This window comes from Falco rusticolus, chromosome 14 (genome assembly GCF_015220075.1).
Source record: "Falco rusticolus isolate bFalRus1 chromosome 14, bFalRus1.pri, whole genome shotgun sequence".
NCBI classification, from domain to species: Eukaryota; Metazoa; Chordata; class Aves; order Falconiformes; family Falconidae; genus Falco; species Falco rusticolus.
In genome coordinates this window covers 2,011,871-2,027,702 of record NC_051200.1, presented here as the reverse complement: position 1 = coordinate 2,027,702, position 15,832 = coordinate 2,011,871, and the positions used below count along the sequence as shown (strand labels likewise).

General features: G+C 43.1%; 1 long non-coding RNA gene across 1 annotated transcript in view; it reads right to left on the bottom strand.

The window, feature by feature from the left end:
- Positions 1–39: 39 nt before the first annotated feature.
- Positions 40–15,832, bottom strand: part of LOC119157214 — a 56,480-nt gene continuing 40,687 nt past the window's right edge. Inside the window, exon 3 of the long non-coding RNA XR_005107454.1 lies at positions 40–148. This is a non-coding gene — a long non-coding RNA (uncharacterized LOC119157214). The remainder of the gene's footprint in view (positions 149–15,832) is intronic.

Below are 15,832 nucleotides of genomic sequence, written 5' to 3'. Positions count from 1 at the left end.
GTGGACAACATGGAGTAATAGATATATTTCTCAGCCAGATGCCATCATCTTCCCAGCTTACTCCCAAAGTAATTATTACGCCACAGAGATCAGTTTCAAGCAGGAATCTCAAGGAATAAAGGGTGCCGACTTCTTCCAGTGAGCTTTCCTGTAGAGCAAAGCACAGAGCAGAACTGAGTTTCTGAGGCTGGCAAATGGTCACAGTGGAGAAACATTGATTCAGCTTAATCTGTGAGAAATTTGAAAGCAAACGCAATTCTAGCCCACCTTTATTGTAGGTACGTTATAATGGGGGGAGATGCTGTCCAACACTGAACTTGCTCCCTCTCATCTTCTACCAGAAATGTGCACTGACTGAATCTGAGGAGGTGAAGCAAAGGCAGGTGTCAAAAGAGAGCAACTAACAGAGAACTAGGCCACAGAGTTGAGCTTAGCAAATAAATTTTGAGTGTACTTGGGGAGCAGGGTGAAATCATAAAAAAGGATCTTAAAACCACACGGATCAATGATGAATAGGATTTAAAGACAGGCTATGTTGCCTGTCCACCAGCTTCTTTTGTTCTGTCTTGCTCTGCTTTCTTGTTTTCAAAGATGATATTTAGAAAAGTCAGTTTGATCAGACACTTTGCTAAGACAAGGTTGAGCTGTGTTTCATACAATTAATCAGCTGGAACCAGCTGGAATGCTTCAAAAAAATCAAACTCCACTGCGTTAGCTTTAAAAAAAATCCAAACTCCACTGCGCGAGCTCCATCAGAGCATTCCCTCCAGAATAAGAACTAGCATGGCTGCTGTGGTAAACTGTAGGCAGAGCAGTGAAAGAAACAGCTGGATTTTCCAGGTACCAGCAAAGTACTTTTAAAATATGAGGTGGACTCATCAGTAACCCCTGCGTCTTACAAGAGTTGCTGTGTTCGATTGGAACAAGGAGGACGTGTCACTACAATGCAGCATGTTCCCTTGAAGGGCTGCAGCATCTCAACTGAGCAAAATGAATTCCTGAAGGCCTCTCCTTTACAAAGTTTGTTGTAAGTATATCCATACAACTCACAGCAGCACCATTTGCTGCTGAAGTACCTCAGAATGTGTACTGAGCCAGGCAGAGCCCCACCAAGCATTAGTAGTACCCTGCTTCTGGCACTGGTGTGCTCTGCAGACACATCCGAAGAGATCAGCCCTGCACCCGTTAGAAGAGTGGCTTCAGTGAATATTTTTCTTGGACAGAGTCTTTTGACTGTCCTTCACTGGATCACAAGGGGCACCCAGTGTGTTAAAACCCCATCTGATGGATAAAGAAAACTGACACAGAGCAGTAAGTGGCTTGTACAAGGCCGCCAAGACAATGTCACAGCCTTGATTGAACTTCTAAGTACAGCTCACAGCATCTTCAGACTACAGATTTTTTTTTCTGTCATTTTAAATCACATTTGTTATAGAAATCCCCTTGTACTGCCAGAACTTGTAATTCTTTTGATCTTGCTCTGAGTTCCTTACATTGACATTGATTCTCCCATTCATATTAAGGCCACCATCGGACTTGATTTCAGTGGTGCTACCCCTAGACATCAAATCAGTCTGGTTACTGATAGGCTTTCTACTGATAGAGGAGTGGCTCTCTAAAATTATTTTGCAATCTGGAGACGAGTTTGAAGATCTGCAGTTTGCAGGGAAAGGTAAGCTAAAATGTAGGTATGGTGTGTCCCACACCAAGCAATTCCTGTACTCTCATTTTTATTAGTCACTCATTTAAGGAAGTGTCATTTTCATTAGACACTAATTAGTCACACCATTTTGGAAGTGTTTAACAGGCAGCTGAAGTCTACCACAATCATTTCCTATCAACAAAACAGTGAAATCTTGCATAATGCTGATGAAAATTACATTTTGTCTGAGAAACATTTGAGAAAAAAGCCATTTATTGTGCCATTTTTCCTGAGGGAAGGATGGGAAGGGGCATTACTAGATAACCACAGCGCTAAGCTCCTGGAGTAGGAGTGCCAAGGGAGGTTGAAAAGGAAGCCTCGTTTACAAGTGTTATAAAAGAGAATAGTGCCAAAAATACATGGAGATGGTGGGTTTAGATACAATTCAATAACCAGTTCCACTCACTATGCACGCAGTCATGCCCAGACGCTGGATTCTGTCACTTTGTAAGCAGAGAGCTTAATGTATGTACATGGCCAAGTCCATTGCTGATGCACTGGTACTAAGGTCAGTTGAATGACACCAGGCATGAATTTGGCCTTCAGAGTTTGTTTTTCTCACTTTAATGATACTCAGGAAATAGCTGTCTCAAGAAATAGCCTTAGGGAGCACAGATTTTTGCCTATATTTTCGAATTTTGACTGTCACAAATAGATTTTGAAGTATCTTCCCGGAGAAAAAAAATTTAAAAGTAGCTTAATTCAGGCAATATGAGGCTGCCGTGAAGCCTGAAAGTAGAACTAGGTATGGACTCCTGCAGATTTGACTTTAACCCTTGGAACTGTCCTTATTCTAAAGGGCCCTTCGGTGGAAATTTTTTAAAGTGAGTTTAGACATCATGCGGTGGTGTCTGGGTCCTTACGTGATGAGTTCCAGCGTCATTATAATTACAGCCTCTGCTAAGAGACTCAGTAGTATGCAACTAATGAGTTTCCCCTGAAGGTTTGGAAGATACCTCACAGAAAAAATCTATACCATTTCTTACACCTTCTGCTGACATCCCCTAGACAGGGATGATCTTAGTGCCATGCGTCTGGGTCAAGTCCAGTGGTTCTTAACACCCGGTTGCCGATGCCGTACTGCAGTTATGCTTTACACATCACAGAACATCAACAGATACACTTCACAAAACACAATTAGTTCATCCCTTGTACTACTGAAGGAGTTGCAGGACTAGCACAACATGTGCTGCCTCTGAGGTGATACTACTAAAGTAATTAAAAAATCCAGTCTAGCCCCTTCAAAAGGTTTTACACCGCAGAAAAGGTTGTGACTACAAGCAGGCACCAAGCAATCTGCATGCAGAGACCATCCCTCTCCTCTGCTAAATTCAGCACAATCAAGGGGAGCAACTCAGGTGTCCCTGGTATTTTTAGACTCCCCGGCTGTGTTGCTTTGCTTCAGACTAATAATCTGCTAGCCACACTGTGATGGGGCTGTGGGACAGCACCTCCAATCTGCTTAGAGTCAGAAGGGGTTTAGTGAGTTAAAGCATCACTTGCAGAGATGGAAAATCACTAGAGATGTAAGGTGAGGAAATGTTCAGTAGAGTGTTTTGGTTTGTTTTCCTTTGCAGTTGCTGTGGCTAGATGTTTTTAATGGAAAGCAAATAAAATGTCATCATAACAACTGATGAAATCACCTGACACTTATGTTCATTTCCAGCAGAGTTTAGGAAGCTAACTGATGAACACAGTTTCATCCGGTTTGTTGCTCTTGGAACCAAACTGAATACTTGCATAACAAATAGTTAATACAGTGAAGTTTCTTCTCTTTTCTAGTGGATCGCTAGGAGCAGGTTGTGATGTTTCTCAGATGCATTTTTTTTTTTTAAATTATTCTACAAGATTCTTCTTGTGTATTGCCTTGCAATTTGAGCTGCACTTGTTTTTTAATGGTCTTCCAATTAAGAGACATTTTTTCTGCCCTCTGAATAGAAACATTCTCCCTGAACATCATAAGGCATACACAAATAAAATTTACTTGCTGCCTGAACTTAGAGAAAACATCTATAAATCTGACTTTTACAAAAAGCCAGGTTACTGAGAACTCACTTGCGTGAACATTCATGGAATGGGACCGTGAGAGAAGGCTGAGCAAGGCCAAAGCAGATGTGTTTACAGTTTAAAACAAATCTCTGTAGATAATGTTTTGCAGTATGTGTCTATCTCTGTGAAGAATAAAGCCCCTCAGCCTTCAAACATCACAGATCCTGGGCTTCCCTAAGGACACAGTGCTACCCTCCCTTGCCCTGCGGGGAAGTGGGAAAGTTGTTTCCTGGAACTTCTTTTTTTAACAGCTTCCATTGCACACTAGGCTCCCAGTTGGATTAAAGCTCTGCAAGAATGAATCAGTGACTGAGATGGGAATTAGCTGTCTTCCCCTTGGCATCGCACTAGGTTATCCAAGGGCTGAATTTGGCTGTCTTGCTACATCTGGAAACAGTTAGGGACACCGAGACCACTTATACAATAAAAAAAAGAGATCCTCTTGAATTAGATCCAAAGCAGAGCAGGTACTTTGTCTCTAGTGTAAGACATGATCTAACAAAATCCAAGCGATATGTATGGCAGAGACACTGACTAGAATATTCTTTGCAATACTGACATGTTGCAGGGTCTTAAACTCTTTGTTCCAGCATACAAAGCTCTGACCCAGTCAAGCCTGTTAGCAGTGGCAAATTTATTCCTAACTATTTTTCTTTGATGAAATTGAGTTGTTCTTTTTTTGAGACAGGACTCAACCCATAGTGACAAAGGGTGGATTATCTGCCTCTCAGCAAGCTACTGAAACCTATCAGAGTGAATTTGGATGTGGGTTAGGAAAGCTATTGAAAACTTGCCAAGAACTGTATAATGCAGGGAAGGAGAGCAGGGATGGTACTTAAATGTAGGATGATATTAGGATGTTACAGCGTATGGAGAACTGAGATGGTGTTGGGCGAATGACAGAAAGGGATATAATTCAGGACTGGAGCCAAGCTCAAGCTTTACTTGGCTGCAGACAGAATCTCCTCTGGGGTTTTCGCCTGCCATACTTAGAAAATTGGGGGGTTTTGCCATTTGTAATGAAGCTCAAATTTTAGTATCTATGCATGCACTATGTATGCAGTATCTTTTTAGTGAGAAAATTAGCTAGATCTCTTCCTGAGGCCCAGTTTTTATTCAAGGGTAAAAAGAGGGGGTTTTGGAGACAGCTTTTGTTAGAGATCAAATGAAGGAGGGATGTCCCTAGGGCTTGCAGTAGAAAAAATACTTTAGGATTCTTCTTTGCTGTGTCTCCAAGAGCCTTCTCCTGTATGTTGTGCATATCTGTGGATTTGACTCTCTTGTTTAATTACAGTTCTAATCAACTTACTCACGCTTCATTTCTCACTGTAAATAAAAGGAATTTTAGGCTGCACTTTGCTCTTTTCTTCCAAATGGCTGCATAAATTTGCCCTTTTAAAAAAAGTGACTGATTATTTTATTGTGAAATCATGTGCTTATCTAGTCAACATTACTGAGTTGAGTCATCCCATTGTCAGGGAAAGCACCCTAGGGAACAAAGATGAACAATTGCAGGTTATTTGTCAGCAGCAATGTGTGGAGTGCTTAAACTCAATGAGTGATAGCAAATGACAGCAAGATGACTTTGTACTTACACATTTGAAATATAAGAGTCCAGTGAAATCTTTGGTGGTTTTATGTATAGGGACAATGGCAAACTTCAAGGGAAAGCAAACTGAATGTATGTTTCTCCTTCTGTCTCTAAGGACTGCCAGCTCATACCTTCTTCCATTGGGACTTCCTGATCTTTCTGAAGCCCATGAGCCTGTTCCAGTGTACACTCGTTCTAAGCTGCAATGTGCTTTGCTAGGTTACCTTTCCAAGAAATATCAGCCCAGAACATCCATGCTATCTCTGTTCACTGCTAGTACAGTCAAAATAGCTTCCAGAAGTAAGCTGGGAAAAATATTGAAGAAGGATGAAGGGAGGGAAAGGGAGACCTTAGGGAGGGAAATAATGACCTTAGCAACAGCAGTTTCCCCCGGGCATGACAATGGCTCCAATCCTCTCTCTGCTCTCTGCTGCCCTTTGCCTAGATCTGCCTGAGAATCTGCAGATACCAGTACCAGCCCATGTAGGGCAGTCCAGCACTGGAAGAATCCTCACATCCATCCATACTGGTTACCATCACTCTGGTTTCATGTGGCCTGGCCAGTCTTGCTCCAATAGTCCCAGCCTCATGTGAAAGGATCGGCTGGTTTTATTCTTGTGCACCCCACACCCATAGGAACCCTAAAGGCCAAGCACATTACTCTGTAATGTGCTGTGCTCAGGGCTGTCTTGTTGTTAAAGGAAGTGTCACAAGATTGCTTTAACTGAGGAACAATGGAAGAAGCGGTGAAGGATGGTGTAACCCATTCATCTTTTGATCAGCCTGTTGGACAATACTGTCCAATGATGAAGTCCTGCCTAGTGCCAACTGAACACCTCTTAAAGCTGGTATGTGGGTAGATTAATCATGAATGTTTCTCTACACTGAACTGGAAACATAATATGTGGTTGTCTTATAAAGTACTTCAAGGACAATCTAGAAGCAAACTTGACAGAGGGCCATTTGTCCAGCAACTCTTTTTGCTCTTAGCTACCAAGTAGTGACAAAGTCCATAGTGTGAAGAAGCACAGGCCTCTTTCCTGCCCTTGGACAAAAAACCCATGCAAGGTGAAGAAAACAGCAGCCACCTGGCTGGCACTTGTAGTGTCACCGATAACTGTAAAACAGAAAGTGTTTATGAGATACAGGTCTGTCCTATCATTTGCAAACCTGTCATGTTTACTCATCCATTGCTGGTCTGGCACTACTGTCCTCAATACAAGACAATAAATTGGTTTGAAAAGCCCGTTGCATCACCTACTCACAAGCAGAACCTTGTTGCCCCTGAATAATGGCATTCCAGTTCATAAGAACTGGTTTATACTTCTATGTCAGAAAAGAAACACTTACTAACAACTCCCATTTCTCACTTTTCCCACACTTTTTCTTAAGTATGAAATCTCAGGAGGGAAACACAATAAACACCCAGATAGTTCGGCTTAGGGAACTTTGGCACGTACATCCCACTATTTACCATGCTGTTACTCAGCCAATCTTTCTGGAACAGGCAGGAGTGCTCGTAACTGCCTATGGTAAAAGCTTCAGAAGAATTAGGTGGGTGCTCACATCAGTGATTGCTATGTTAGCAGTGGGATGAATGTGTAAGATACCAGCAGGCAAACAGAAAAAAATATGGAGAAAGACTCACGAAAGACAGTCCTTGGGTTTTGGGTTTTTTTAATCTTAATAAGATACATAACAGAAAATCTAGCACTGACACTTAAGTGCAGAATTATTCTTCTTTACACTTATCTGTGTCACTACTACTTTGTCATGCTAATGACACCATATGCCTTCTAGAAGAAGATGGAGGCTATAACATAGTCTATATCAACAAAATATGGCTGACTCAGAATTTAATTAGCATTGCCAGACCAGCAGCATGTATCTGACCCAACACTGCAAAGCAAATTCTTTCCAGTTTGTTTTTAGTATAAATCTTTCCTCTTTTCTCTCTTCTGCTAGCCCAAGCTAGATACTTCAAAGGCCACAGCAATTCAATTGCTCATCAGCAGAGCGAGCCTAAGTCTAGAGGTTGTATTTCATTTTCCTGGACCATCCTAGCTCAGTCAATTCTCTACAAGGTTTAAATGAAAAACAAAAAGATGCAGCAAAGCACAGAAAAATGACCTTTCAGTCCATGGATGAAGATTTTAACTAAGAACAAAACAAAGTTGAGGAAAAATCCAATAAAGTTTCTTCCCATATGGATGAAAAGCAGTTCTTTATTTTGTTCAGATTTCAGGGTCTGTATAATAAAGCTAGTCTGTAACATTTGTTTCACTTAACATTTCGAAAGCAAAGAGCTTCGCCTAAGCCAGTCCATGGATAAATTATTCCTAGCGTGCTACAGGGTACACTGTGCACCGTGAACTATGCCACACGCATCTTTAGTGAATGTAGCTTAGGAGCCTCAGAGGAAGGCAGTATGATCATTTTGAAACAAAACTGTACTGAGTGAAGTAAAAAAATATCATAAATCTTAAATCCTCTTACTAGGATGTTCAAAGTCATATGACACTGATGTTCCTTCTTTCTTCATCAACCTTCCTTTCACAAGATCATGCATGTACAAAACAGAGCACTTAACAGTTTGCACCTCAGCTGTGGATTTCTCATTTTCTATTTTTTGTTCACGAAACACCTAATTACCTCCCTCATAAATGCTTCAATGCTTAGTACATCTCAGATGCTAGAATCTACCCGGTTATGGCTTTGGGAACTATTTGGCAATTACCTGTCCCTAAGAAATCCCTTTGCAAGGAGAACTTAACGTTTCTCATTCCAGCAAAAAATTCAGTGCAGTGAGAATGCTTTGGTAACATTTATAATTTGCTACCGATGTGTTTTGTAAAATCAAACAAAATACTTTCCTGAACAAAAGTTTTAGACTGCCCAGGCTATTTGTATACAAGATTGCAAATAAGATCCAAATTATCTTCCTTTCTACAATTTCTCCAGGAGTGCTTGTGCAATCTGACGGAAACATCCCAGCATGGGAATAAATAAATCTGTGTAAGAACTTACAGTGAGCTCTCATTAAACTGTAGATAATTGCCCAGCTGACATCTTATTCAATTTTATTATTTGTTTTCTAAATGGAAGCCTAAAGTTTTTCTTTTGCCTACACAAATGCTGACCTAGTACAATTTTAAGAAAATAAATTATCTATGTATTTCAGATATCATTCTTCATTGAGAGTCCATGAATTAAACAGTCTTGATATAATTTAGACTTTTACTACTATTTCTCCTGTTGAGACTCTCGATCTGGGAAATTTTGAAGTCCTTTCTCCTTTCTTAGGTTTTTTTTAATTCACAGAAAGATTTCTGTAGTGGGCTGTATTGCTTTTCTTCTAGGCAGCTTTCTGAGCTATTTGTAACTCCTTAAGGAAATAAAAGTTTAGTGACCAAAGTAACCTGAGTTACCTTAGTTTATCCTATTTAACCTGTTAGTTATGCTCACATCTCCAGTTTGCCCATAATTAAGGTATTGCTTAACACTATGCAGGCAGACTTCTGTCTCCAGGTGACAGCCACAGACATCCACTCACATCCACGTGCTGGAAGCACTGCCCTGCCTTGATGGCACACATCCACTGTCCTCTGCTCCTTCTCACGTGTGTTTTAGGACACATGGATTCCCTGATAAGAAGCTTGGGGCTGAGCTGGACCCCACAGTGTGTCTGCAGCCACTCACCACAGATACAGCTTTCAGAAGTAGAGGTGCCACTGGGAGCACAGAAAAGAGCACGCTGGGCTTGGATGAACCTTAATTCCATTCACCAAGCTGGTGACACAGGCTCTGACTGATGGCAATTAACCTGTCTGTGGCATCTCCCAGAGGTGAAAACTTCACGACTTCCAGGATCTCTGCAGGCTCAAGCAGACCATCTTATATTATTTCCATCCTGATCACATTTTCAAGATCTTCAGCTTGACTTTTATGGTAGCAAACAAAAATGAAATTTCAGATGTTAATGTTCCTCACGTGCCTCCAGGATCTGGAGCACTAGGTGTGTAGTCTTTGTAAATTCAGGTGACCTTGGTGGCACTTAGTGCATGGTCTGGGTGCTGCCCCACAGCCAGAAAAAGGTGATCGTGTCATCCCAGTGGCCACAGCCACCTCCACCCACTTCTGCTTCCCTCCCCAGTTTGGGCAGGTGTGACACAGCCCCCTTGTTGCCACTCCTCGCTATGTTCCTCCCACGCAGAGGGACATCATGTCAGCATCTGATCTGAATTCTGTTCTGTGTTTCCTGTTAATTTACTATGAGTGTAAGGCTTTCAGTCTCTGTGTCAGTTATTCTGCTTATAAAATAGAAGAATAGAAAGAAAAAAAGGTTGGAAGGCACCTTTGGAGGTCATCTAGTCCAACCTCATGCTCAAGGGAAGACTAACTTCAATTAAGGTAAGTATATAATTACCTACATTAGAAAGTCTGCAGAGATGGAAAAGGAAGAAAAACTTACATAAGATTAGCCTTGCTGTTGAACCTCAGAATCCTAAAGTTGATACTCCCTTTAGTAATTCTATTATTTCCATTAGTGTGAATAATTTCTTACTCTCCTATTATATCTTTATTTTCTCATATGCACATTTGTGGATTTTATCTGTTGATTGCTTTTGGCTATAAGATCTCAAACCAAAGCAATTTAAAGACAGGGAAAAGAACATCAGTTCTTAAAAAAAGGGTACAGCAATACATCAATGTGTTACAGTGACAGTTTAATATGCATGATCAGTATGAAGCTGAGCTGCCATCCCTTCTATAAGGCCATTAGCTATGCTTCCACAGAGAGTATCACTTGGTTTACCAATAACTAAGATTATATTGCAATTTGGAAGTCAATAAACATAGCTGTTGTCTTGGCTGCTGATGTTCTGACAGCCAGCCATTTTTCTCAGTCACTGTGCACATCAAACTTCATCTATCATACTTAGGATTACTAGCAGAGCATTAGGCAACATGCCATAGGAAACAATCATGTGCTGGAAGATGTTCTACCAGATCTCTTTTGTTTAGTTAGTTGGATTTTATTATGGTTTTCTTTTCTTGAACCAGCTCTTTTCTGCTGTATCCAAGGAGGCATGAGCGTAGAGGGTTGGCTTCCTGAGCCTGGCTAGCCACATCTCCAGAAGTTGCTGGAGTTATTTCAGTTACCTGCAAGGGGTGCCAGCCCCCAGTGAAGTGCCAGCCACACACCAACAGCTGGAGGTAGAATCACAGCCCCTCTGTCAGCTCTAAAATGGATGGGATTTCTTTCTGCTTCTTGCTCCTCTGACTTCAGGGTCATATGGAGAGAATAAAGTGAATTATTGAGGTCCACCCTGAGTTTCTGTTGTGAGACAGATTATTAATTGTATGTTTCAATTAGTAAAAATAAAAGCCTCAAGTCTGGGGTTTTTTGAGCATGGGTTGGTTTACATGGCACCAGGCCTGGTCAGATGGGGTACACCTGTCTTGATGGGAAAAGAGGATCTTTGTCAGGAGTTAGCAGGGTTCATTGAAAGAGCTTTACACTAGATTTGAAGGGGGAAAGGGATAAAACCAGGCTCGCTAGAGATAAGCCTGAGGGCAGCACACCAGTGTTTGAAGGATGATGTGTTAGCAGGGTCCTTCGTTCTGCTGTCTCAGTTGAGGTAGGAGATGGAGATCCATGTGGTGGCAAACACACAAGGGTTACTGATGTGTTAGAAACCATGGAAGCACCTGAGAATGGTCATGTAGGAATTTGAGCTTCTCACCCAAAAAAGGTGATGGGCTCAACAGCCCAAATGAAGTGCATTTACACCAGTGCACGCAGCATGGGCAACAAACAGGAGGAGCTGGAAGCCTGGAAGCCACTGTGTAGCAGGAAAACTATGACATAGTTGCCATCATGGAAACATGGAGGGATGACTCGCATGACTGGAATGCTGCAATAGATGGCTATAAACTCTTCAGAAGGAAGGAGAGGTGGTGGGTAGCCCTGGATGTTAGGGAGTGTTTTGATTGTCCAGAGCTTAATGATGGTGATGATAGGGTAGAGTATTTAAGGGTAAGTATCATGGGGAGGGCCAGCAAGGCAGATATCATGGTAGGTGTCTGCTATAGACTGCCCAACCAGAATGAAGAGGCAGACAAAATATTCTGTAAGGAGCCAGGAGAAGTCCACAATCACTAGCTCTTGTTCTCATGAGGGACTTCAATGTACCAGATGTCCACTGGAAATACAACACAGCAGAGAGGAAACAGTCCAGGAGGTTCCTGGAGTGTGTGGAAGATCACCTCCTGATGCAGCTGATGAGCCATCCAACCAGGGGAGATGCCCCACTGGACCTCTTGTTTGTGAACAGAGAGGGACTGGTGGGTGACGCAATTGGAGGCTGTCTTGGTCACAGTGATCAAGGACAGAGCTTTTGATTCTTGGAGAAGTAAGGAGGGGGTCAGCAGAACTGACTTGGACTTCGGGAGGGCTGACTTTGGCGTCTTTAAAAGCCCAGCTGACAAAGTCCCTTGGGAGATAATTCCAAAGGGCCAAGGGGCCCAGGAAGGCTGGACATTCTTCAAGAAGGAAATTTTAAAGGTGCAGGAGCAGGTGGTCCCCATGTGCTGAAAGATGAGCTGGCGGGGGAGAAGACTGGCCTGGCTGAACAGAGAGCTTTGGCTGGAACTCAGGAAAAAACAAGCACAGTTTATGACCTTTGGAAGAAGGGGCAGGCCACTCAGGACTACAAGGATGTTGTGAGGTTATGCAGGGAGAAAATTAGAAGGGCCAAAGCCCAACTACAACGTAATCTGGCTACTGCTGTAAAAGACAATAAAAAGTGTTTCTACAAATATATTAGCAACAAAAGGAGGGCTAAGGAGAATCTGTCCTTTATTGGATGCAGGGGGAAACATAGTGACAAAGGATGAGAAGAAGGCTGAGGTAGTTAATGCCTTCTGTGCCTCAGTCTTTAATAGTAAGGTTGGTTGTTCTCTAGGTACCCAGCCCCTGCGCTGGAAGACAGGGATGGGGAGCAGAATGAAGCTGCCATAATACGAGGGGAAATGGTCAGCGACACTGTGTTCAGTTTTGTGCCCCTTACTACATGAAAGACATTGAGGTGCTGGAGCATGGCCAGAGACAGGCAGTGAAGCTGGGGCAGGGGCTGGAGCACAAGTCTTATGAGAAGCGGCTGAGGGAACTAGGGTTGTTCAGCCTGGAGAAAAGGAGGCTGACCTCTACAACTACCTGAAAGAAGGTTGAAGCGAGGTGGGGGTCGGTCTCTTCTCCCAAGGAGCAAGCAATAGGACAAGAGCAAATGGCCTCAAGTTGCAGCAGGGGATGTTTAGACTGGGTATTAGGAAAAATCTCTTCACCAACAGGGTTGTCAGCACTGGGACAGGCTGCCCAGGGAAGTGGTGGAGTCACCATCCCTGGAAGGATATAAAAGCCATGTAGATGTGGTGCTTAGGGACATGGTTTAGTGGTGGCCTTGGCAGTGCTGGGTCAACTGTTGGACCTGATCTTAAAGGTCTTTTCCAACCTAAATGATTCTATGATTCTAAGTTCGGTTTAACTGCCCGAATCAAAAGAGAAACTGGCAAACTGGGGATTTTTTATATGTGCTGTTTGTGTCAGAAATTCCATCATTGTTTTTTAGTAACGCATTCAGAACATGCTCTGTGTCAGAGGCAGAGCACAAGCTGGCCACACACAGTTCTGCAAACTCAACTCTGACTTGCAACAGCCCTTATTTCAGTCTCAAGGCTCAATAGTGCACCACAGTTCTTACCTAACGTGCCATCAGCCCTTACTGGCAATATCCTCTTCTGGGGAGTGTGTCAAACACAACAAATCGTTCCATTTGGTGACACTTCTGCATTTGGGAAAATGTCACCCAGCTGAGATTAAAAAATTAATTCATTTATAACATATGCCTTACTTGAGCAGATGAAGATTGGTTCTTTAGTCTTACAATTCTACTTGTCTCTGCCATGCCTTCCTGTTCCTGTCCCACCAGATTGTCTATGCAGCAGGTTATTTCTGCCTAACGTTACAGCAGATCTCATGAATTGTTACAATACCGAAGTGGAACTCTACTGTGAAAAGTGACTCTGTAAAATAAACAGACAAATAAAATCACATCCTAGAGTTCTATCTTCATTAAGTGTCAGTAAGTCCATATCACACTTGCCTAGGTAACAAGTCAAGGGATGGACTCACCCCATGGCTATTTCTGCACACTAAGCCCAGACATTAACGATTAATGAAGATATGCAAACCAAACAGTGCCCCTAATTTCAAATATGCGACCTTGTTGCTTTGAGTGGGACTCCAGGAACACGATCAGTGGCTTGATCTGAAAACAAGGGAACTGCACTGCTGGTTTTGCAATTGAAATTCATGTAACACATAGCGTTGATATCACACAAGACAAAACAGGCTCCAGCTTGGAGCTGCCTAGTTTTGCTCTTTGTAGGTGGCTAATGGGAGAAAAAGGTAGTAAAATCTGCCATTGCTGCCAATGGGAATGCCAGGTGACAAATAGGAAAAGAAAGGGCTCTTTTTATCTTCTTTTTCAAAGAAATAAAAGATTTTAAGCCAAATCTTCAGCTGATGATGAATCAAGTGGAACAGAAGACATTTTTCACTGCGGGGGTGGCAAGGCGCTGGCACAGGCAGCTGTGGGTGCCCCATCCCTGGCAGTGTCCAAGGCCAGGCTGGACGGGGCTGGGAGCAGCCTGGGCTGGGGGGAGGTGTCCCTGGCCATGGCAGGGGGCTGGAACTAGATGGGCTTCAAGATCCCTTCCAACCCAAACCAGTCTGTGACTGTATGACACTATTTCAGGTGAGGAACTGGCCCTTCAAATTTTCTCTTGGTTAGAATAGGGAATATTGAAAAAGGTCTTAGAAGACAATGCTAATGTTGGTTAAGAATACAAAGAGATGCTTTAGCATCACCAACATTGCAAGCAAGCTGTGCATTCTGAAAATACCCGGAGGGTGGACCACTTCCCTTCTCCCCATGTCACAGGATAGGTGCAGCCAATGACTGAAACAGAAAATGGGGCTGGATCTAGCTGTTTCTCTCAAATATCTCTGTGCCAGTGCTGGGGCTTTGTGGCCAGCTCTGTTGGACTGTGCCAACATGTGTTATCTCTCCTTCCAAGGAGGGAGCTAAAAGTAAGAGAAAATTTTATCAGCTATGTGTATTCGACTCTTTCATTAGGATACCTGGTAGTACAGAGGTCTCTGCCGTCTTGCAAGGGGCTGCCGAGGCTGGTGGTTTCTCAGCCACTGGCATGCTCTGGTGGAAGAGAACACAGGGAGGATTTTATTGCTGAGACACAAGATCAGAGTTGTATTCTTTGCAAGAAGAGACATATCTTTTCAAGCTTCTGCCATGTTGTTGCTGGTCTGTCCCCTGCAGTGCCAAGCCACTGCTTGGACCTGTCCTGTTTACCTTGTTGTGCTGGGTTGTGTCTTAGGAGAGATATGGATGTTTACTAGTTCTATAAACCAAACGAGGTCTAGTATCTCCTTAGAGTATGCAAAAGCCTTATTGGTTACGGTGGCAATTGATGCACACTCATTTAGAGTGAAAACAGATAACCTGCTTAAGAGAGGTCTTCTACAAGGCTTGATGTTCAAGAAAGCTGCACTGATCTCTAGCTTTGGCTGCTGGCTCCTGGAGAAGGAGATTTCCGTCGTGAAGGACTGCTCGCCATGCTCCTTCCTCCCAGCAGCAATTCATTCATCATCATCCCTAAGACTGAGAAGAGAGCTCTGCAGCGATCTTTGTGCAGGTCTCCATGTTTCCCATATTTCTCTGCTGCGTGGCGAAACCCCACCAAAGGTATTGTTTAAGAAGCATGTTGTGGGCAATCAGGAGGTGGGAGCAGGGACAGGGCATGGAAGTGGCCCCGGCCAAGTGCTGACATTACTGCACAAGCATCACGCGAGGCTCGATGATAAGGAGTTTTCAGAGCTGGGGGGGCAACTGGAAGATCATGGTAGAAGGCACTGAAGAGATACTCAGTCAAGCACGTCACCATCCCAAGCCAAAGTAACAGGTAAGGTAAGCTCTGGCTTGGTGAGCCCCACACTTGGGAGCACACACTGGTGCCTGGCACATTACAAACCTTTGATGGCATGGCTGCTATAACCAAGGCTGTGACTGCGGGGTGGTATGGGATTGGAACAGTTATGCCAGCAAAACTACGATGTGAGTGGACATACCCTGGTATTGAGTAGTTCCGTTAGGGCAGAAGGATCAGCAATGAGATGTCCTAGTGAAAGTGCAGTTTTGTAACCCACAGCCCATTCCTAGTGCATCCTAAGGGTAACCCCTGATGTAAATATATGAGCCATTGTAGATCTGGCCTAACGCCTGAGTTAACCCTTCAGGGTAGATGTCTCTCAGATGGCTGGAAAATGAAGGGCAACAGATCAGAACACGGGCTAAACTTCAAAGTCACACTTTAAATTGCCACCCTTTTTTTGCTCTAATTATTTTGTG